We start from the raw sequence: 25,444 nt of genomic DNA, 5'->3' as shown, positions 1-25,444 counted from the left end.
ACAACCAACTAGTTCTGCCTTCTCTCTGTTTTCAGTTATTATGATTCCATCCATCCCTCAAAAAAGTCTTTTCCCTTCTTTGATTCTCCTTTTCCTCCTGATATTAACATTTAATAAATGTTAATAAATAAATAAATAATAAATAAATAAATAAAATTAACATTTTTATTGTTATTCTTAACATCCCTTCATTCTGAGCTTTTTCATCCTTCAGACTATTTTTATAGGACTGTACCATGTTGTTATATTCATCCTTTGCACCTGGAGTTTCTTTCCACATTCTGTATATTTCTTTAAAAAATAAACTGATTTGTATTCATAACCATTTCTTCAGACAAATCCCATTTTTTCCTGTTTCTTTAAATTTTCAGTTTTGAACACCTCTCATCCCTTCTGGGCTGACAGTCCACAGGATCATACCTATTTTTTCTCTGAACTCTTTAAAATCTGTATTCCCCAAATCTAGGGTACAAATCAGACTATGCTAGATTTCCTGTCTTCTATCACAAGTTCTAGGAAAGATTCATCACTTGTCCCTAGGGCTCCCATCATTCCCACCTAAGCAACCAGATCATCTTTGATAGCACAAATCATGTCCAGAATAAAATTATCCTCTGCCTTTTGAAGGGTGAAATTATCACTAAGGCAAGTTCAAAAAATCATCAGTTATTCTGCTTTAGGCAGAGAGAGAACTTCCAAAGATCTGAATAATTGAAATCCCCCATCACTACAACATGTTAGGCTTATGATCTCTCTTTCCCTAGCTCCTCATTTATTTCCTCTGTCTAGTCGGTCTGTTGCATACTCTGATGGCAAAATTTATTTCTACTTCTCCTTTTATCAGCCTTCACTCAAATATCTCCATACTTCTCAACTCTGGTTCCTGGATTTCCTATATTCTACCCTTTCTACCTATCCAATTTCTTTTGAATAAGGTGTACCCATTTAGAACTATGATCTGGTTAAGGATTTCCTATCAAGTTCTAGTGACACCTCTGAGGTCAAATTTGCTTCAGCATTAGGACATTTCATACTTCTTGTTCACTGCCTAACAAAAATAAATTTTAACCTGATTAGATCTTCTGTCAAGGATGGTGAATAGATCTTAACTGCCAGTTCATACAATTGAAGAAGACTTGTATCTGTACTCATTGCCCCCTAAAAGGAATGAGAGGGAGAAAGAGTTAGGAGAATCTATCAAATTACAGATTTTACCCTTTCTCATCTCTGTGCCTGTCTTTGGCTGTAACACAAACCTGGTATAAATGTGCTCCTCACATTTACCTCTTAAAATTCCCTAGTTTCAGGGGGTGGAGCCAAGATGGCAGAGTAGAAAGACACACTTATGCTAGCTCCAAACCCACAGCCCATAAAATATCTGTTAAAAAGAACTCCCAAAAAGTTCTGGAGCAGCAGAAGCCACAGAACAATGGAGCAGATGAGATTTCTGTTCCAGAGAGCCCTGAAAACCTCTCACAAAAGGTCCGTTGTGCCCCAGACCCGGAGCAAAGCCCAGCCCTGCCTTGGCACCTAGGGAGCAGATCCGAGCAGGCTTCAGAGACAGAATCTCCAGTGGCCGTGAGGGTCCCTCCACCCACGAGCCCCAAAGGTTGGTGAAAGGTTCTTCTCAGCTTGCCTAGAGGGGAGTGGGGTCCCCCCATAACTCAGGCCCCCTCAGGAGGTAGCAGCGGAGGCAGGAGAAGACCAGGGCTCACCAAGCAGGCAGGAGCCCAGATCCATTGTTGAAGGTCTCTGCATAAACCCCCTGGTGGAACTGAGCCCCGTGAGGCAGCCCTGCCCCCACCTGAGCACCTGAACTTAATCTCACATTGAATAACAGCCCTATCCCCACCAAAAGCCCTGAGGCTGGGAAGCAGCATTTGAATCTCAGACCCCAAGTGCTGGCTGGCTGGGTGGATCTGGAGGCAAAGTGGATGTGAAGAGAATACTCAGAAGTCAAGTCACTGACTGAGAAAATGTCCAGAAAAGGGAAAAAAAATAAGACTATAGAAGGTTACTTTCTTGGTGAACAGGTATTTCCTCCCTTCCTTTCTGATGAGGAAAAACAATGCTTACCATCAGGGAAAGACACAGAAGTTAAGGCTTCTGTATCCCAGCCCACCCAATGGGCTCAGGCCATGGAAGAGCTCAAAAAGGATTTTGAAAATCAAGTTAGAGAGGTGGAGGAAAAACTGGGAAGAGAAATGAGAGAGAAGCAAGAAAAACATGAAAAGCAGGTCCACACCCTGCTAAAGGAGACCCAAAAAAATGCTGAAGAAAGTAACACCTTGAAAAATAGGCTAACTCAATTGGCAAAAGAGGTTCAAAAAGCCAATGAGGAGAAGAATGCTTTCAAAAGCAGAATTAGCCAAATGGAAAAGGAGGTTCAAAAGCTCACTGAAGAAAATAGTTCTTTCAAAATTAGAATGGAACAGATGGAAGCCAATGACTTTATGAGAAACCAAGAAATCACAAAACAAAACCAAAAGAAAGAAAAAATGGAAGATAATGTGAAATATCTCATTGGAAAAACAACTGACCTGGAAAATAGATCCAGGACAGACAATTTAAAAATTATGGGACTACCTGAAAGCCAGGATCAAAAAAAGAGCCTAGACATCATCTTTCATGAAATTATCAAGGAAAACTGCCCTGAGATTCTAGAACCAGAGGGCAAAATAAGTCTTCAAGGAATCCACAGATCACTGCCTAAAAGAGATCCAAAAAGAGAAACTCTTAGGAACATTGTGGCCAAATTCCAGAGTTCCCAGGTCAAGGAGAAAATATTGCAAGCAGCTAGAAAGAAACAATTCAAGTATTGGGGAAATACAAACAGGATAACACAAGATCTAGCAGCTTCTACATTAAGTGATTGAAGGGTGTGGAATAGGATATTCCAGAAGTCAAAGGAACTAGGACTAAAACCAAGAATCACCTACCCAGCAAAACTGAGTATAATACTTCAGGGGAAAAACTGGTCTTTCAATGAAATAGAGGACTTTCAAGCATTCTTGATGAAAAGACCAGAGCTGAAAAGAAAATTTGACTTTCAAACACAAGAATGAAGAGAAGCATGATAAGGTAACCAGCAAAGAGAAGTCATAAGGGACTTACTGAAGTTGAACTGTTTACATTCCTACATGGAAAGACAATATTTGTAACTCTTGAAACTTTTCAGTATCTGGGTAGTGGGTGGGATTACACACACACACATGCACACGCACACGCACACACACACATACAGACAGAGTGCACAGATTGAATTGAAGAGGATGGGATCATATCTTAAAAAAATGAAATCAAGCAGTGAGAGAGAAATATATTGGGAGGAGAAAGGGAGAAATGGAATGGTGCAAATTATCTCTCATAAAGGAGGCAAGCAAAAGACTTATTAGTGGAGGGAAAAAGAGGGGAGGTGAGAAAAAACATGAAGTTTACTCTCATCACATTCCACTAAAGGAAGGAATAAAATGCGCACTTATTTTGGTATGAAAACCTATCTTACAATGCAGGAAAGTGGGGGATAAGGGGATAAGCAGGGTGGGGGGGATGATGGAAGGGAGGGCATGGGGAGGAGAGAGCAATTTGAGGTCAACACTCATGGGGAGGGACAGGATCAAAAGAGAGAATAGAAGTAATGGGGGACAGGATAGGATGGAGGGAAATATAGTTAGTCTGATACAACACGACTATTATGGAAGTCATTTGCAAAACTACACAGATTTGGCCTACATTGAATTGCTTGCCTTCCAAAGGGAAGGGGTGGGGAGGGAGGGATGAAGAGAAGTTGGAACTCAAAGTTTTAGGAACAACTGTCAAGTACTGTTCTTGCCACTAGGAAATAAGAAATACATGTAAAGGGGTATAGAAAGTTATTTGGCCCTACAGGACAAAAGAGAAGATGGAGACAAGGGCAGAGAGGGATGATAGAAGAGAGAGCAGATTGGTGATAGGGGCAATTAGAATGCTTGGTGTTTTGGAGTGGGGAGAGGGGACAAAAGGGGAGAAATTTTAGAACCCAAAATTTTGTGAAAATGAATGTTGAAAGTTAAATAAAAAAATAAAAATAAAAATTCCCTAGTTTCCCTTTGTTCTCATTCAGCTGGCCAACATGCCAAAAGGGAAGAAGGCCAAGGGGAAGAAGGTGGCTCCGGCCCCTGCTGTTGTAAAGAAGCAGGAGGCCAAGAAAGTGGTCGATCCTTTGTTTGAGAAGTGGCCCAAGAACTTTGGAATTGTCAGGACATCGAGCCCAAAAGGGACCTTACTCAATCTGTCAAATAGCCTCAGTACATCAGATTGCAGCATCAAAGGTCTATCCTTTATAAGTGTTTGAAAGTCCCACCAGCAATTAACAAATTCACCCAGTCTTTGGATCCTCAGACAGCTACTCAACTGCTTAAACTGGCTCACAAGTATAGACCAGAGACAAAGCAAGATAAGAAACAAAGGCTGCTGACTCAGGCTGAACAAAAGGCTGCAGGCAAAGGAGACATCTCCACTAAGAGACTACCAGTCCTCAGAGCAGGTGTTAACACTGCTACTACCCTGGTAGAAAACAAGAAAGCACAATTGGTACTGATTGCACATGACATGGACCCCATTGAGCTAGTGGTCTTCCTACCTGCCTTGTGCCGGAAAATGAGGGGTCCTTACTGTATTATTAAAGGTAAAGCCAGACTGGGTCACTTAGTTCACAGAAAGACCTGTGCAAGTATTACCTTCACAGAGATTAATCCTCAAGATAAGGGAGCTCTGCCTAAGCTGGTAGAAGCCATCAAAACCAATTACAACGACAGCTATGATGAGATCCGTCATCACTGGGGTGGCTCCAAAATCAGTGGGTCCAAAATCAGTGGCTCATATAAAAGGCAAAAAGCTAAGGAACTTGCAACCAAATTGGCTTAAATATATATTTTATTTTTCCCTACATAAAAATAAAAATTTAAACAAAAAATCCCCTAGTTTCCTTCTGAGATCAGCTCGAGCCACCTTCTATGTGAAGCTTTTCTCTTATACTTGCTGCTCCTAGTAAACCTCCTTCTATCCCCCTATTATGTCTGTTTTTTAGATGAACATGTTGTCTCTCCCAATAGAATGTAAATATTTGGATGGCGGGAACCATTTCTGTTTTGTTTTTGTATCCTCAGTGCATAACACAGTACCAGGCACAGAGTAGGAGCTCAATAACTACCTCATTGATTGGTTTACAACGTATAGAAAGAAGAATGGACTTGCAGTCAAGATTCTAATCCCAATAGTGCCTTTTAAGCAGAGAGGGAACTTTGAGCAAGTCACTAAACCTCAGTTTCCTCACGTAGTAAAAGAGTCTATCTTTGACCAGCTCATGAAGCCTATGAAATCCTTCTTGCAAAGATAAGTTTTAAAAGGTGCCAAAGAAAATACAGAGGATTATAAAGGAAGCCAATTATATTAAAATATATCTTTCAATTAAAAAACATTAATGGACCTCAAGTTATAAACTCTTGAGTTCTAGATGATTTCTTAGTATTTTTCCTGATCTAACACACAGAGATATATTCAAGAAAAACATCCATGCAGTATAGGGGTCAAGCATAAATTCCCTCTATACAATATTCAAGACAGCTGACCTCCATTCATTTTTCAATTGCACATTAGTCCTGGACAACATTTACTTCTGCAGTCTAATTCAACATTTATTGAGTCACCACCATATTCAAGGCACAGTACTAGGAAATGGGGATACAAAGATGAAATAGTTTCTGTCCCTCAAGAAGATGACATTTTACTTATATTTGCAATTGAAGGTTGGGTATCAAAGGTAGGGTGCCTTTTCCTCCAGTGTACCGAGGGCTGGGCAGTCAAACTCAGGTGCCGACAACAAGGGGCTATATAGTCCATAGAGAACTTAAAAACAATAATAAAACCTACTTTTTATTATCAATCAACTTTTAATTATCGCCACATACTGGCAAGTCTAGAGGATGCCAGTGATAAAATATTGTGCTCTCCTCAAAATGAATACCTTCTGTTGACCTCAGTTCTAAATAACATGGACTTAAATGATGCATATTTGTTTCAAGAGCAAATTCAGAACAGCTCAGACTTGTTCAATCTGCATTTAAAGGCCGCTGTTTGTGCCTCCAACCCCTGTCGTCCAACATATTCCTATGTTTAAAAAGTAAATTCAAAATAAACGATGATAGCACAGTGATTGTAAAGAGAAAAACCAAACTTCCATGACTTCCGTTGTCATTGTGTATGACTACTTGGGGGGGTTTATTCATGTTTAAAACTTAAACAGCAAATCAGCGTGTGACCTGAAGAATTTAATTATTTTTTATAAGTGAAAATTTTAGTTCAAACGTGAAATATTTTACTGAATTTGAACAATATCTTTAAAGCAGACATTTATTCTTCTTTGTAGTTATTTTCAAAATGAAGAATCAAGAAAATGAAATGTCATCAGTGGTAGGAGTTATTAGTTGCCTAAACTGTACCTTTTTTAGACATTTTGGTTTTATTAAAATTCACCTGAGGGGAGGATTTTTTTTTTTACTAATCTCTATCAAGTATATTTATGTTTAAGACCTTTCCTAACTAGTTGTATATCTGTTGTTTTGTGGGAAAGAAACTTTTTGAAATTAAAATTAATAAAAAGTGTTCTTCAGTCAACTGTAAGCAAACATAGACTGATTAATCTGGCTATACAGTCTATTGAATATGAATATGTGAAGATGAAATTCTGATGAAGTCACTGACAAACTTGCAGAAGTTAAGGCTCAAAAATGGAAAGTGTAATGTTATTACTCATTACTGCAACAAATCAATATGTGGATATGTTTTTCCCCTTTTAAAAAATAACAATGTAATTAAAATTATTAATCCTTACCTTTTTCCTTTTTTGTACAATAATATTTTATTTTTATTAGCATGGTTATCTATGTATACTAAGTTCTACAAAAGAAAATTTTCAACGTTTCTCTTTTCTGGCCATAATTATTAATAATTTAATTCCAAGATTATTTTTAAAACTAATTTTGTCATATGGGTGTCTGGATATCTGTTAGGAATGCAACTTATCTTTTCTAAGATCAAAGAACATGTCAATTAGAGGGCTGTGAGCTCTACTCAAACACAGTCTAAATCCAGACTCAGCCACTTAGTTGTGTGATGTTGGAAACCTGTTTGCTTCTGTTTCTTCAACTACAAAATGTGCGTAAGGAAAGCACCTATTTGCCCAGGCTGTAGTGAAGATCAAATGAGATAGTATTTGTAATGCACTTAGCATGGTGCCTGGCACATAACTGTTTAGCTGTCGTGTCCAGCTCTCCATGACTTCTTTTGGGGTTTTCTTGGCAAAGATACTTGAAGTGGTCTGCCATCTCCTTCTTCAGCTCATTTCACAAATGAAGAAACTGAGGGAAACAGAATTAAGTTACTTGCCCAGGGTCACCCAGCTAGTAAGTGTCAGAGGTTGGATTTTAACTTGCCACTCTATCTACCATGCCATTTAGCTGCCTTTGGCACATAGTAGGTGCTATATAAATATAGCACTTGTTAGCAAGACACATGGAGGTCACGAAGACCTGTGACCAAATCTTTGCCTTTTAGGAGTTTATGATATTTTGGAGGAGATGAGACATGTACATAAGTAACTACAACAGAATCTAACATAAGGGGTCACCTTTTACTCTCTTGCTATTGTAAAGACATTACAATATTGAGTTGAGATGATATTAGATGGCTTCATGGAGAAGGAATCCTATGATATCATAGAATTTAGAAATGAAAGGGAACTTGGGGTTCATCTGGTCCAATCCTTCATATCACAGATAAGGAACAAGTTTTCAGAAAGAATGGTATTAGCAAAGGAAAAGGCACATGCATATGCACACGCACACGCGCGCACACACACACACATACACACACACGAGTGTCTTGTTTTAATACCAGAATATTGGGGAGAGGGGGAGAGGAATCAAGCTAAAGAAAAAACCGTAGGAGTCAGATTGTTACTACTGAAAAATAGGATTTCAAGTGTGGCTCAGTGAAGGGCAGTAGGGGAAAGAGATAAAGCAGGTAGCAACTTTAAATCCCTTTTAATCTCATGATTCAATAACTCTATGGTCTATGCTGAATTTTCAGACTTTCCAAAGCCCTATCCACTATATAAATTCATTATTTCCTTCATCTTGCAAATTTATGTTGTTGGTTTATTTTGTATTTTTTTTTATATCCAAAAAAGTCAGAAAAATGTCATACAATTGTATGGGAGCTGTCACCAGCACAAAGAACAGTTAACAATTTACATTGCTTCAGTTTCCTCAGCCAGTGCTATTTCCTTCTTTTCCTGTTTTCTTTATAAATTAAGTTCACATTCAGATTAGCCACCTTTCTAGATGATGAGTTTTCATCTCTCTCCCTTTCAATATCCTGTATGATTCCCTGCCCCCAGCATTTCAGCATTTTAATGTTCCTTCAGACATAAGGGGCTTTGATTCACTAAAAAAAGGAACCCTATATGATCTTTTTTAGCAGCGCTGCCTAGTTTTTTTGGTCTGTTTCCAGGAAATGTACAAGTTTTTTCTATTTCAATTTGGTCTGTGTTACTTATTCAATTTTCATAGTGGCATAACTTCATAAGAAATTCAATAATCATGATGAAAGACATTGTCCTTCTACATGTAGGACTTTTTGCTGTTTGACAAAAAGAAGAAAGAGAAGCAACACAACTCTTGCTTGGTTTGTATTTTCTTTGTCAAGGAGAATGACCTTTGCCCTGGACAGACTAGAACAAAAAGGCTAACAGGGAGCTATATCCCAAGTGTCACAGATCTGGAGCTTAAAGGCACCTTAGAAGTCATCTAGCCTAACTCTATATTTTATATTACCTACATATCCAAATATGTCCTCCCTCCCCTCAACCCCAAACCACCTCTCCTTGGGAATCAAATCTTATTTAAATAAATAAATAAAAACAAAAGCAAAGGACGGAAGATCAGAAAAATAACTGATACGTTGAAGCAATCTGACATACGTTGTATTCCAAACCCATAGCAACCTGCCATACCTGCAAGGAAGCCAGGAGTCAGAGGAGGTGTCTTCTCCTAGTTCTTCTTTAATGCCAACAATAATCACCTTGGATGTTTTGAAGGCTCTTTCCATTTATATTATTGTAATCATTCTATACATTGTTCTCCTGGTTCTGCTCACTTTACATAAATTCATGTAAGTTTTCCATTGGTTCTTTGTCATCATATGCATCATCTCTTACAGAACCGTACTATTCTTTTATATTTACATACCACAACTTCTTTATTAATCCCTCCATCATCCAGTCAGAATCCACTTAGCTTCTAGCTCTTTGTGACTAGAGAAAGTGCTGTATTTGGTGTATATTCTTTTATCGTTGGCTTTGCTGGGGTATATGTCTAGCAATTTAATTTCTGAATCAAAGAATATTGGCATTTTTGTCCCTTTCTTAGCATGATTCCAAATTACTTTCCAGAAGGTTTGGCCCAATTTACAGCCCTACCAACAGTGTAGAATGCGTCTTTCAAGAAACAAAGATGAAACTGCCATTCTAAGTGCCCAGTCTGGCCATATCTTCTTTCCTCTCTTGCTTCCACTTCTGACTATTCTGCCTTTCCCCATCATACCCCAGTAAGAATACCTGCTTCCAACCAAACCCCTAGATAATATTCACTCCCACTTTACAGTTTCCATTTATATGTTTCATTTCCTCATTAGAATATAAATTCCTTGAATAGAGGGGCTATTGCATTTTTGTTTTTGGTTTTGGGCTTGTAGTTGTATTTTCGGTAACTGGCACTTAATGAAGATTTGTTGACTTGACCACTCCAATATTAACTATTCCCATCTCTCACATTTGCCAATTGCTGCCCACCTTCTTGTTTACAGATAATGAAACTGACACCTCGATGAAGTGATTTGACCTAGGTCAAATGGGTTCTATCAGAGACGGCATTTGAAGTCAGGTCATTCTACTATACCCTGAGGCCTCTATATAGTAAGGCAGTGCATCTAGCTGCCCTTAGTCTTCTCCTCTCCCCTCCCCTGAGGGTGTCCTGCCCAAAGAAAGGTAAATTTTGATGGCCAAAAGCTGACTAGTCAGCTTAGGGTTTGCTCAGTAGATTTATTTCTCAAAGAACAAACCTTACGCCTAATTCACTCTAGATCTCAGAGACTGGACAGCAAAACATCCCTGCCTGCCTAAGCACTACTTAATGGTTATTTTGGGGGCCCTTCTGGCTCAGAGTGAATGTAAATAGTAACTTTCTCTTTTGGCCAGCAACCCTGAGGGTCTCCCCTTCCCAGTTTGATTTTTTTATTATTATTATTAAAGGGGCCATCCCTTGACTCACTTCTTAAAAAGGCCTATTCACCGAATGGGCATTTCCTCACTCAAAAGTGAGAACCTGAAAAGACCTTAGCTTAAAAGGGCCAAGATCTCCCACTGCATCTTAGGCCATTTTCAGTCATCCTGATGAATATCTGGCCATTGGACCCAGATGGCCCTGAAGGAGAAAGTGAGGCTGGTGACTGCACAGCCCTCCCTCATTTAAATCAAAGTCAATTGTAAGTCATGTCATCACTGCCCTGATGTTAGGGTCCTCTTCGAGATAAAAGGACAAACCACAACCACACAATATATTCTAAATTAAAGACCATAACAAATAGGAGAGGGACTGCAGTTCTGGAAAAAGGAAGATAATTGTCCTATTTTTCAATAAAAGAAAAAGAACAAAGTCTAGAAACCATCAGCCACTGAGTGAGACTTTATTTCCCTTGAAAATATAGTTAGTGATAGTTAGTGACCATCTGGAAAAGGAAGGGATGATTACTAAGAATCAGCATGACTTCTTTAGGAACAAATCACAACAAACCTTTCTTTCTCTCTCTCTTTCTTTCTTTCCCTTTCTTTCTTTCTTCTTTTCTTTCTTTCTTCCTCCCTCCCTCCCTCTGTCCTTTCTTTTTAACTAGGTAACTAAACTGGGGCAGCTAGGTGGTGAAGTGAATAGAATGCCAGGTCTGAAGTCAGAGAAGACTCATCTTCCCAAGTTCAAATCTGGCCTCAGACACTTACTAGCTGTGTGACCCTGGGCAAGTCATTTAACCCTGTTTGCCCCAGTTCTTCATCTGAAAAATAAGCTGGAGAAGGAAATGGCAAACTCCTTCAGTATCTTTGCCAAGAAAACTCCAAATGGATACAACCGAAACAAAAGAACAGCAACAAAACTCAACTGGTATTTCAGGAGAGTACTATGAAAATGTTTTTTTTAGATTTTTAGCAAAGCATCTGAGAAAATATACCATACTATTAAAAAAAAACCAACAACAAGCATTAAGCACCTACTATGTACCAGGCATTGTACCAAGCACTTTGCAAATACTCATGTAATCCTCACAATAACAGAGGGAGGTGCTATTATTACTATCATTACTAAAATGAGGAGAATGAGACAGATAGAGGCTAAGTGACTTACCCAGGGTCACACAGCTAGTAAGTGTCTGAGGTTAGATTTGAACTTCAGTCTTCCTGACCTCAAGGCTCTAGCTACTGCATCCCTACCTGCCTAATACAATGCATGTTACATTGTATACATTATATTATATTATTACATATATTATACATATTAACATGTCAACATATATTGCTACATTATTAATGTATTGTTAATATATTACATGGTAGCTAGGTGGTACAGTGGATAGAGTGCTGGGCCTGGAGTCAGGAAGACTCCTTTCCCGAGGTCAAATCTAGCCTCAGACATACTTGCTATATGACCCTGGGTAAGTCACTTACCCCTGTTTGTCTTAGTTTCCTCATCTATAAAATGAGCTGGAGAAGGAAATAGCAAACCACTCCAGTATTCTTGCCAAGAAAACCCCAAATGGGGTCACAGAATGGATATGACTGCAAAAATATATTACATAGCATATCTGAATATATATGACTATAATAAATTCACATATTAACATACGAAAGAAAGCTGATCACCTGAACTAGGAAAATATCAAGGCAGCAGCTATGATCAATAGGCCTGAGGGTCTGACCAACCTTTTCCCCCACACTACACCACCTTGCTGCTTTTATTTGAAAATAATGCAATTAAATGAATTTGCAACTGGAGAAATGGTCAGGTTCAAAGTGTAGTCATTCACAGTTCAATGTCAGCTTGCCAAGAAGTTTCCAGTGGAATGCCACAGGGAACTGCATTTGGCTCTATGTTGCTTAATATTTTTATCAATAACTTGAATAAAGACATAAAGGGTATATTCACCAAATTTTGTGGATGATTATATTGTTAATATTTTCTTTTTTGCTTAATTTGAAGATCTTTCTCTTTCATTAATAGGCCCTTGTGACCTGCTTAAATTTCATGGAAGCCTAAGTCACATGTGGTGAGAGGAGCTTGCTGAATGGGTGGAACAGGAAGGGTGGAGCTGGGGCAGAGCTGGGAGGAGTTTGGTCAGATGAGTCTGATCTGGGAGAGAGAGAGGAAGCAGGCAGTTTGCTGTGGGTGAGAGAAGGGCATCTTGCTTGAGAGTGTTCTTTTGTGGAAAGACTTGAAAATGTGTACAGACTTCTTGGTTATTCTCATGGATTTATTGTTGCTAGGACAGATTTGGCTTTCTGGTGTCTGAATGAATATTTTTCTTCTGCCTTCTATGGGGAGAGTCAGTTATACTTTGAGATTCTGAACTATGCAGGCATATTCATGATCACAGTTGGTGCTGTGAATATTGCCTTGGTGACACAATGATTCAAAAGGGGGGAAGGAAATAGCTAACATACTGGATGACAAAATCAATATTCCAAAATATCTTGGCAGGTTAAGGGCCTATGCCAAATGGATATATGTGCACATACATATAGTCTTCAACTTGAGTTTAAAAAGTCAACTTTATTACTAGAGAATGAGAAAGACAAAACTAACTAGTGACTTGAAAAAAATCTGGGAGTTTTAGTAGACCACAAGCTCAACATGAGTCAGCAATGTGGTGACACACAATCTTGGGCTGTACAGAGAGGTCTAGCTTCTAGAGACAAATTGATGATCCATCATTACTCTGTACTCTTTCCTGGACAGATTGCACAATAAATATTATGTTCCATTCTGGGATCCTCACTTTAGAATGGACATTAGTAAAGTGGACAGTGTAACCAGGATGGCAAGAGGCCTTGTGTCCATGTCATGAGGATCAGTTGGAAGAACAAGAGGAACTTATTAGAGAAAAGAGAAGGCTCAGAGCTATTCTTGTGGAAGACAGATTAAGTTTGTTCTGTTTGGCCCCATAGGGTAGGACTCAGAGGAATGAGTGAAGTTGTAAAGAGGCTAATGGAGCTGGATGCCAAAAAAAGCTTCTTAACAATTAGAGCTATCCTTAAGTGGACTGACTCAGGAGGCAGTGCCCACTCCCAGCCCTTTCTAATTGGATGCCTTCAAGTTGAATCAGTATGACTATTTGTCAAGTATGTTGTAGTGAGGTTTCCTTTTGGGGTTTGGATTGAGTAGATAGATGGCCATTCTGATTCCCTGAAGCCCTCAGATTGAAGATTCTAGGGTTTTTTTAGAACTTCTCTCATAATGCTTAAAGGAAGAAACTACTGCCTCATGTTTAATAAAGGGGCAAGGAGTCACGAGTCTTTTCTTTCATTCTGTCATTTAGAGGTAATTCAATGTGTTCTAACATTAGCACCAAAAAAAAAAAGTAATTTTTAATTGTTGTAAAGCTGCACACGAGATGGATATTGCTCATTTGGAATGAAAATGCATATTCACTTGACTCTGCTTTCTCTTGCTGGCTCCCACATCTAATTCAAATCAGTTTCTTCTATATATCCCTGAGACAGACTGAGTTAGCCCAACCTGGAAATGTTACCTGTTGTGTTCTACCTCCCTATATTCAGACTCAGTTACAGCCCTGGATGACCAGTCGACTAAGTTGCTTCACAGTCTATTTCTTTAATGGATCAGTTCATCTGTGGTCAAAACTGAGATAAAAATAACAACAGAGATACTATAAGGAGAAAGGCACTAATGTGAGCACAACATTTAAGATCTTATCTAAAATCAAGCTAAGCTGAATGTTAAAAATCTTCCTGATTCCAACCCTTGCATATTTGTGGGCTACTAAGTGGCACAGTGGATAGACTGCCAGGCCTGGAGTCAGGAAGACTCATCTCCCTGAGTTCAAATCTGGCCTCAGATACATACTGGCTGTGTGAGGCAACTCACTTAACCTGTTTGCCTCAGTTTCTTCATCTGTAAAATTATCTGGAAAAGAAAATGGCAAACCACTCCAGTATCTCTGCCAAGAAATCCCCAAATGGGTTTTCAAAGAATCAGACATGACTGAAAAATGACTGAACTAAACATGCCACTATATACCTAAATACATCTTTTATCTATCATAAGAAAGAACCATATTTGAAATTTATATAGCACTTTGAAGTCTCCAAAGTGCTTTAAATAATTTAACTCCTTTGAGCCTCGCAATAATCCTGTGAGGTGCTTGCTATTATCATTCTCATTTTACGGACAAGAAAACCGAGGTCAAGGAAGTGATGTGCCAAACTGGTAAGTGCCTAAATCAGGATTTGAATCCAAATCTTCCTGACTCGAAGCCCAACATTCTAAACAATACAAAGGAATTGTCTCACTTCGTTCCACATTTGTATCCATTACAAAAGGTATATTTTTTCAAAAAAAATATCATAAATTTTTTTAAAAGACCATAAAAAAGACCTTGCAACCATCAAGTAATCACTTTTTAAAGATCACCTGGTAGCCAGCTCTCTGGTGATGAGTCGATGATCCATGCATAGTCCTTCAATAAGGCCTTTCTAGGTTAGTAGACTGATAGAATTCGAGTTCTACAACGGAGCCTTTAAGAAGTCAGCTTCACTCACACACCATGAGGCAGCATCAGAATAGAGAAACTCATGTTCAACCATGATCTCAGAAGAATAAATATTAAACATTCACCTGACGGGCAATTGGAAAGCTATAAGGGAGGCACAGATTCCCTGTAGTATATTACCAACAATGATCTACACAAATGATGTCATCAAGAATGTGTATGACGAGGGAGGGACATCAGTCAATAACAAAGTGAGAAGGAACAGAAGGACAAACTGGGGGCACATTAGAACAGGGAGGATACCCAGAGACTCAGAGGATGTCCTCCAACACAATGAGTGACTTGTTAATGGAGATTTTTACAGAACAAACTGAAAAAGAGTCAAGTAAGACAACTATACCAATGGTGAAAATAAGACCGTAGAAAATTAGAAAAAACTAAAGCAGATCTAAAGAAGACTTAGGAATAATCTAGGAATGGAGGGTGAAGAGTATAGGGTTGGGGCTCACCAATAAAGTTCTTGTCACAAATTTTTTTTAATTCTATAAACACTTTAAAAGGTGATATCTCTGCTAGTTAATTACTAGATGCGGGAAAGAGCCTTATCATGTTTCTGAATAACACTTCTATATGGTTCTTTTCCCATGGTTATGACAGGTTAATGATTATCTCCACCTAGTTTTGAAATACTAAGGAGTGGCACTGGACACAGATAAGAATCCTAAGAATAGATTAGACAAGAAACTTTCCATTTAAGTTTTGTACTTCACATCAAAATATCTAGTTTACTCTTTATTACTATAGTTATCACTCATATTACATTTTTATTAACTATTGTCATGTCTAATATGGGGTCTTGTTTCTTTTTGATTTTGAAAGGTATATTTGATATAATTGGTTTCATTTGTAATATTCTGTATTTTATGTTATGCATCTGGTCTCCCTGTCTCATCCTTTCCACTTTGGCCATCCTCCAGACAGCTATCAAAGTGATCTTTCTAAAGCACAAGTCAGACCATGTGACCCCCTCCTCATTCAGTGAACTCCAGTGGCTCCCTATTAGTTCCTGGATCAAATGTAAAACCATCTACTTGACTTCTAAAGCCCTTTCATCCCCTTTTGACCTTTCCAGCCTTCTTACACCTTACTCTCCTCTGAGTATTTTATGATCCAATAACTGGCCTTTATGATCCATCGACTGACCTCCTATCTGTTCTTCACAGGAGACATTCCGTCTCCTGATTTGTGCCTTTTTGCTGCCTGTCCACATGCCTGAAATTTTCCCCCTCCTCATCCCAGCCTCCTGTCTTCCATCAAGTCTCAGATAAAATTCCAGCTTCTACACAAAGCCTTTCCCAGTTCTTCATGCTAGTACAATCCTCCAGAGATCCAATTTATCCTGTATAAAGCTTGTTTATATATAGTTATTATAGTCTCCTCCATTAGATTGTGAGCTCTTTGAGAAAAAGGACTCTTTGTTTTTAATATCCTCAATGCTTAACACAATGCTTTGTACAGGGTAGATGCTTAATAAGTGCTTATTGCCTTGTTTTGTCTTGACTTGGAGAAGAAATCCCCTAAATTTGACTTGACTTGGAGAAGAAATCCTGTAAGTTTCACCAGGTGGCCAAAGGTATCCATGCCACCTTTAATGAAAAAATGAAGATGAAAAGATGAAAAATGACATTTTCTATCCTTAAAATCTAAAAAGAGGAAAGACCTGCATGCAAATAACTACAGTACAGGTTAGATGGTGGTAAGTATGGAGGAGAGGTCAAACAGTAAAACACTAGAGACTTGAGGAAGAAGGAATCACTTGTAGCTAGAGGGAGCTGGGAAAGGTTTCCTGGAATTGCTGGCTGAGTCTAAAGGAAATAAAGGTTTTTAGCAGGTAGATGTATGCAGGGAATCTGTTGCAAGCAAAGTAAAGAGCATTCAATATTGCACAGTGGCAGGGAAACCAGTTAGGAGATTACAATAATTTAGATGTGAGATAATGAGGGTACAAACCAAAATAATGACAACGTGAGTGGAAAAGAAAGGGTCAGATGCTAAAGATACTGTAGAGATAGAATTAAGAGACATGGCCATTGGGTGAATGAAGGGGGATGGAATCAGAGAGGAAAGAGTCAAAAAAAACCTGTGGTTCAGTGAAAAGAGCAGTCAGAAGAAGTGGGTTCGAATACTACACTGATCCTACTTATGTCACGTTGGGCACGTGATTTAACTTTCCTGGGCCACAATTTCCTCATCTGTAAAATGAAGGGGTTGCCTCTTCCTGTTCTAGATCTGTGATCCTGTGGGTCTCTGGGCTCCAAGGTTTACTTAGTATATGTGCTTTGTTCCTCACTAGAATAAAAACTCCTTAACAATAGGAGCTGTTTCATTTTGGCTTTTGTATTTCCCAATAGGGTTTTAAGAAATAATTTTGAAATTAAATGGAATGATGATCAGAAATTCTTCTTCCAGCTGAAAACTTAATAGCTTACTAAAGGATACACAAGAGAGATAAAAAGAAAAGCAACAAGCAATTTGCTCCTTGCTGACAGCCTCCATAGTAAAGTTAATGGGGAAAGTGTTTGACACTGAACTAAGGGTAAGTGTGGATGGTTTCTGCAAAATTCTGTTATCTGTGATGATACTGTTTATCCCTCCCACCATCATCAGGATGAAGAAGACCAAGGCATTTTTTTCAATCAGCCTTGTGATTTCATTGATTTAGAGATCATAGAACTAAATCACAGATTTAGAACAGGGAACCATAAGGGGCCATCAAACCCAATCCCTTCATTTAACAGATGAAGAAACTGAGGCCCAGAGAGATTAAATGACGTGCCTAAAGTCATATAGCTAGCAAATATGTTAGGGAGGATTTAAACTTATGTCATTCTGGTTCCAAGGTCAAAGATCTATCCACTATGCCAAGAGTGTTCAGTCCGGAAACTTCTTCAACCAATGAAGACTTGCAACTGTAGACTACTGTCAGGGCTAAAACTATCCAAAGTCTCACTCTAATGTCTTATCACACTATGGAGGTCTCAAAAGCAATCAAATTGAAGCATAAGTTTCAAAAGACAGAGCATGGGATTTGGAGTCAAGGAGACCTGGATTCAAATCCCTCCTCAGACACTAGTTGTGTAATCCTGGACAATGTACTTAACATCTCTACCCTCAGTTCTTAAGTATGAAATGAGTAGATTGGACCCAGCTTTACATCTTTGATCCTATCAATCCTTGGGTTGTTGCAATAATAGCACTCACCACTGTATTATAAAGAGTGACAGGAGGTGAGCATTTCCAATGTTCTATTTTCAAGAGATCAGATTTTATGAACTGTAGTAGGTAAAGAGAAAAAACTGTGCAGCTGTGCAGTGTTTGAGTTTGTGTGCGTGGTCATGGTGATCAGCTTGGCCAAAAGCCAGAGTTTATGTATAAAGACTTTAAATACAGAGGAAGAGTTCATTAACGTGTTTCCTTCATTCTGAATAGATTTAAGCCATTTATACGGTTTTAGGTCAGAGTTAAGCTGGCCAGTTGTGCCATGACATGTTCTCAGAATGAGTTTCTGAGAAGTTTCATTCCGTAGAATTTATTATAAGTCATTTCTCCTTTGTGTCATAATGGATTATTTTGAAATCCATGCTTAATCACTTGGGGAGGGAAAGTAATGCAAAGCTGGCAAAATAAGAGAGAACTCTTTGGAGATGCTGAAGTGAGCAAAAATGAAAATATGTATAGTCAGAAAGATTACCTGAGGGTTGGGTAGGGGGGAGAGTAGGGAGTAGGGGAAGGTGGTAAGGGAGAAACCAGCAAGTCTCAGGGATTTAATAGTAAACCTTTTTCTCTCAGTTCATTAGCCCCTGCCTATTCCAGTGTCTCATGATGTACAAATGATCTTGAGTTCTCAGAGAACATACCAGGAAAGCATAAAATGTCTTTTATGTAAAGACCAGTTAAGTTAGATTCACTGATGCTCATTGTTAAAAAAAAAAAAAAAGTACCTAGTGAGTGATATTTGGTTAAAAAAAAAACAAAAGCACATAAACAAACAAAAAAAACAAGCCCACCTGTAATGGTAATTTAAATGGGAAGATCTTTCCCATTCATTAATAGGCCCATGTGACCTGCTTAAATCACATGGAAGCCTAAGTCACATGTGGTAGGAGGAGTTTGCTGAATGGGTGGAACAGGAAGAATGGTGCAGAACTGGGAGAAAGTTGGTGAAAGCAGTTAGGGTGGAGGAGAGAGGACACTGGTAGGCACAGCTAGTCTTGTGAATGTTTGCTTATGGGAAGGCCCCAGGGGGGATTGGGGGATGGGGGGTAGGAGGGAGGAAGGAAGGCTTGGGAAGGCTTTGTCCCCTGCAGTGCTAATGTGTATTGACTTTTTGGTTACTATACCGGATTTGACTTTCTGGTGTTGGGATTTGGCTTTCTAGTGTCTGAATAAATGTTTTTCTTCCATTATACTTTGTGATTGGGAACTAGGCAGACATATTCATAGTTGCCCTTGGTGCTGTGAATATTGACTTTGCAATACAGCACCTCACAAGCTACTAATGTATAGAGAAACCATGATAAGTGCTGGTAGGATTTCTCATAATGATGAAATCACAGAATGTATATCCTTACCTGGGTGCTTATTTTATCCTTCCTTAAACCCTGTTCCCCTAGGTCAATCAATGCACATTTATTAAGCACCCAGGCACTTGGCAGTAGGGATACAAAGAAACATTAAAAACACAGCCCCTGCCTTCAAGGAATTCACCTTCTAATAGGGGAGAGAACATGTAAATAACTAGGTACAAGATACACAGTCAACAGAAGGAAATGTGGGAGAGGAATTAATTTAGGAGGTAGTAGGGAGTGGGAAAGGCCCCCTGCAGAAAGAAGAATTTGAGCCTAGTCTTGAAGAAAGCCAGGGGAACTCAGAGGGCAGAGGTGAGTTGGCTAGGCATGTCAGGATGGGGGAGTGGGAGAGAACAGCCAGTGCAAAGGCACAGAACTGAGGGATGGGATGTTGTGTGTGTGTGTGTGTGTGTGTGTGTGTGTGTGTGTGTGTGTGTGTGTGTAACACCAAAATGTACAAGTAACATGCATGGTAGAATGTGTTGAGAATAAATTGTAAAAAGACTGGAAAAGTAGAAATAGGTCAGGTTAGGAAGGGCAGTTCTTGTCACAGAACAGATGATTAATTAACGCTTGTTGGATTGGAAGCAACTAGGTGATTATCTTTCCCTATCTTGTGCCTGTATCCCTGGGTGTCTCTCTCACTTTCTGCCCCCTACCCCACATGAGGGCTTCCTTACTAGAGCCTTCTTGTCTCACATGCAAAAATTCGTATTTATGGCTTTGAGAAAAACCCTTTGGGAAAAAAAGGACAGTACTTCAGCTTGTTTCCTCTATGTATTCCCTATGGCACTCAGACAGAACCTCGCATGTACTAAGCATTTTGATAATTAAAAATATATTTATAATATTATGTGTTGAGAAAAGCCTGAAGCAATAAAGTTTATTGGTCTTAAAGTAAATACTGTACCTACCTTAGTTTTAACATTCATTCCTAGCAGAGGAAGCTGAAAGCTCTTAGAATGACACCATGCTGTTTTTCTATGACTTTAAGCAGATGGCGTTATAATTAGTGGTTAGAACAGGTAACAGAATGAGGATACCTGATGAAACAGCACATATACACATGCAAAATTGCAGACAAAATGTCCAGATATCTAGCATAATTATGTCTTTGGAAAAATAAATAACTCCTGAGAGGTAATTTATCACGTCATGTATATACTTATACCACATTTAGCACCATGCTGTCTAAATTCAACCACACCTCTATTTCAGCATGGCAGCTTTTCTGACATCAAACTCTCCTGTGATTTCAGCTGCCACCTCTTATGACTCTCAGATCTATATCTCAGCAACAACCTCCCTTCTGAGCCACAGACATACATTTCTAGTTGTCATCATGGCATCTCCACCTGGGGACACCACCATCAAAAGTCAACATTTATTAAATTGAAGTTAACATAGTTCCCCCTAACCTTGTTCTTCCTTCTGATTCATCCTCGTAGCAGCATCAGTCTCTTTTCTCTTATTTTAATAACTTTGGGTTCTTTTTAATTCAATCTTCTTCCTCAGCTTTTGGTTCCAGTTACCAAGTGCAGTAGATTTTAACTCTACAGTTCATCTCTCCATCTCTCTCTTTCCACTGTCATGACCTTCCTAAAAGCCCTTATCACCTGCTGCAATTACTGAATTAAGACACTTAATAGTTCTTTCTAATTCTAGCTTCTAACCCTTTCTGATCCAGCTAGTGACTCTGGATAGAGAAGGAGTCTGGAGTCAGGAAGAACTGACTTCAAACATTTAGCTAGATGTTTGACCCTGTGCAAGTCATTTAACCTCTGTCTGCCTCAGTTTCTTCTTCTGTAAAATGAGGATAGTAATAGCACCTAACTCCCAGGATTGTCATGAGGATCAAACGAGTTAAAATTTGTAAAGTATTTGGCACAATGCCTGGCACATAGTAGGCCCTTAATAACTGCTCATCCCATTCATTCTTTTGAAAAGATCTTCTTTATGCATAGATGTGGCCATACTAATTTTTTTTTTTTTGCTCAAAAATCTTCACATGCCTCCTTAATTTCTACTGAGTTAGGTCCCCTGTACTTACCCAAACACATCCTGTGCTCTTCCTAATTTCACACCTTTGCTCATTCCTTGTTCCTATCATACCCATCACTACTTTTATTCAGCTATGGAATTCCTACTCATCCTTTAAAGTCCAACTAAAATGCCACTTCTCGCATGTTGCCTTCCATGATCTCTCCTATCTGTCACAACTTTCCCCTTGCACGTAACATAATATTTTGTCCTATGCTTCTTTAATGCATTTTACTGTAATATATGGCATTTTATAGCATCCATGTTGGTTTCTTATTTCCTTACTGGTCAGTAAGCTCCACGAGGCTGGAAACTTTTATCTTACAAAGTTTAGATAATTCCTTCAGGACCTACAATGGTGCTCTGCTCAGAGAACTTAACTTAATAAAAATAATAAGACCTTAATAATAAAATAATAAAAATAAGTAAATAAATAAATGTAAATATAATTGGTATAATACATAAATATACAAAAATAAATCAATGTTGATGGTATTTACAAATAAATAAAAATAAATATAACAAATAATGAGTGAATAAGATACAAATAACTGAATAATAAAAAATAAAAGGGGAAAAAGAATAAATAAAAGGATATAATAAAAATGTTTAATGAATTTAATTAAATTGATTTTTTAATTTTTATTGATTTATTTTTTATTATCAATTTTTATTGATTCCCTATCATACTTTCCACAATAGCTAGTCTAAATCTACTCACTTAAATATCTAACTCCATCATATCCTCTGGAGTCAGTCAATAAGCATTTATTTAGCACCTACTGTAAGCCAAGGACTGTGCTAAGTGCTGGGGATACAAAGAAAGGTAGAAGATAGTCTCTGTTCTCAAGGATCACGCAGTCTTAATAGTGGAGATAACATGTACAAACAAGATATGGGCTGGATAAAAATGGAAATAAAGAGGAAAGACACTAAAGTTAGGAGAGATCAGGAAAGACTTTGTAGAAGGTAGGATTTTAGCTGGGGAAGTCAGGAGTCAGAAACAAGGAAAGAAATAATTCCAGGTATGTGGGACAGACAATGAAAATGTCCAGAATTGGAAAATGGTGTGTGTGTGTGTGTGTGTGTGTGTGTGTGTGTGTGTGTGTGTGTGTGTGTGCTCATGCATACATGAATGGTCACAAGCATCATCAGATATCATGCCTGACACATTTTAAGAAGAAAAGGAAATTAACATAAGCTTTCTCATCTCTTTGATCCTCTCCCCAGAGTCAAAGGACAGCTCTATTTTTTCCTTAAAGCTTCTCCTCCTTTCTTCAAATCTCAGCAAATATGGGATAATATTCCTCTTAGAGACCCCCTTTTCTCCTTAGACACTGCTACCACTCTGGTGCAATCCCTCATCATCTCACATTGGGATTTTTGCAATCTCCCTACCTCCAGACTCTCTGCATGCCAATCCTCATCCACGTTAGCTGTCAAACTGATCTTCCTTAAGAACAGATCTGACCACGTCACCCTCCAATTGAATAAATTCCAGTAGCTGCCTGTTATTCCAAATTCAGGTATAAAATGCTCAGTTTGGCTTTTAAAACTCTACCTAACCTGCCCCCACCTGCCTTTCCCCTTACTGTCCTGCAGCCACTCTGCTGAGCAGTGGCATGACCCTCCTTGCTATTCTCACACACACAGTACTCACATCCTATCTCTGAGCTCTCTCACTGGCTGCCCTTCCTGCCTGGAATGCTCACCCTCTTCATCCCCATCTCATTATTCTCTGCCTTCCAGCCCCTGGTAAAATCTCACCTCCTACAAAAAGTCTTTCCCAACCACCCTTAATTGTTAGGTCTTCTCTCTGTTGTCTGTATCTTTCTTGTACATAGTTGTTTGTATATTGTCTATCCTATTAGATTGTGAGTTCTTTGGGACCAGAAACTATCTTTTGCATATCTTTATATTCCCAGGGCTTAATACAGTGCCTGGCACAAAGCAAGCACTTAATAAATGGTAATTGACATTTAAAATATGGTGTCATTTCTCAATGACAGGGGCAGCTAAGTGGCACAGTGGATAGACTGTTAGGACTGGAGACAGGAAGACAGCTGCCTGAGTTCACATCTGACCTTACTTATGTACTAGCTGTGTAACCCTGGGCAAGTCACTTAACCCTATTTGCCTCAGTTTTCTCATCTGTAAAATGAGAAGAAAATGGCAAATCACCTGAGTATTTCTGCCAAGAAAACTCCAAATAGGATCATGAAGAGTCAGTCATGATTGAAATGACTGAACAACAGCAGCTATATGCCAGGCATTGTGCTAAGCACTGGGGATACAAAAAAGACAAAAAATGTTCCTGTCCTTAGGAGCCCATGCAATCTGATGGAATCAAAAAGGGAAGAGGCAGTCAGAAGTGTCACATTCTGCCATGAGGGCAAAGGGTCTGTGAAAGAAGCTACTGAATTTTGTGATAAGGAAGTAGCAGGAGGCGATCTGGAGGAGAGTGGTAGGAATAGAAGTCAGATTGCAAAAAGCTGAGAAATGAGTGAACACTGAGGAGGACAACTGATATAGGCTCATAATTCATGCAAATGCTTATTCCTAGAACTGTGTCAGTGATGGGATCAGAGATTTAGAATGAGAGAGGATATTAAAGGTTGAATCCAAACTCTCATTTCATTTTTTTGGGGGGGAGGAGGCAATTGGGGCTAAGTGATTTGCCCAAGGTCACACAGTAAGTATCTAAGGCAGATTTGAACTCAGGTCCTTATGACTCCAGGGCTGGTGCTCTATCCACTGTGCCACCTAACTGCCCCTTACACCTTTATTTAGAGGTCAGATTAAACAACTTGCCCAGGGTCACAGCTAATAATAGTTAATAAGTGGTAGAGTCAGAATTTGAACACAGGTCTTCCTGAGTTCAAGTGCAACACTCTGTTCACTGACTCACTATGAACAGAGTTGAAACAGTCCCTTCAAGAAATAAATGGGTTAAGGAATGCCTTGTTTATTTTTTAGGGATGTGAAGCTCAGTGAGAAGGACTTGCCCAGGGTCAAATAGCTAGTAAGTATCTGAGGCCAGATGTGAATGCAGGTCTTCCTGACTCCAGGGCCAGCACTCTATCCACTGCCCTTGAACATAGAAGTAACTTAATAAATGTTTACTGACTGACTCTTTCCACATGGCTTCAGTTATAATAAGCTCTACAGATCTCCCACTTCTGTCTTCTTCAGACCCATATCTTACATTTAACATTAATTCAGTTGTGAACACCACCTAAGGAACACTGAATTTAAGAGATGGAAGAGGCCATTGAGCCTAACCTACACCTGAACAAGAATGCCTGCTACAACAACCACAAGCAGACCATGCTGTCCTTGTATGGTTCCAGTGAGGTGGAACCCACCACCTCCCATTCTACATTTGGGCAGCTCAGAATGTTAATACCCTTGTCCATACACAAAGACTAAATCTGCCTTACTACAATACCCAACTTGGAGTAGCTAGGTGGAAGAGGGAGCTGGAGTTAGGAATATCCAAGTTCAAATCCTACTCAGATTCTTAGGAGCTGTGTGAACCTGCCTCTCTTGGAGTTTATTTTCCTTGTCCATATGATGGCAGTCATAATAATAGCACCTACCTACATAGGGTTTTTGTGAGCGCCAAAGGAAACAATACATACATAGGAGCACTTTGCACACAGCAAAGTATTGTACAGAGTGTCCCAAAAGTCTTAGTGTGTGTTAAAGCTTTAATAGCTTGAAGTTTCTTTAGTTTTTAAATGCACTAAGACACCTGGGACACCCTGTATAAATGTTAACTATTATTACCTAAGCAAAGTAAGCCAAATCTTTCCTTTGTATGACAGCCCTTCAAATCATGATTCCCTACTGACTCCAAGCCTTCTTTTCAGGCTAAACCTAATCTCCAGTTCCCCTATCCAGTC

At 39.0% G+C, this 25,444-nt stretch overlaps 1 long non-coding RNA gene and 1 pseudogene across 1 annotated transcript in view; one reads left to right on the top strand and one right to left on the bottom strand.

Annotated features, from left to right (window-relative positions):
- LOC140505114 (uncharacterized) overlaps nucleotides 1–25,444 on the bottom strand; it is a 95,595-nt gene that overhangs the window by 13,120 nt on the left and 57,031 nt on the right. The window lies entirely within an intron of this gene.
- Nucleotides 4,100–4,905, top strand: LOC140529028 (large ribosomal subunit protein eL8-like; annotated as a pseudogene).

Source organism: Notamacropus eugenii, chromosome 1 (genome assembly GCF_028372415.1).
Source record: "Notamacropus eugenii isolate mMacEug1 chromosome 1, mMacEug1.pri_v2, whole genome shotgun sequence".
Lineage (NCBI taxonomy): Eukaryota > Metazoa > Chordata > Mammalia > Diprotodontia > Macropodidae > Notamacropus > Notamacropus eugenii.
This window is presented reverse-complemented; position numbering and strand designations above follow the sequence as displayed.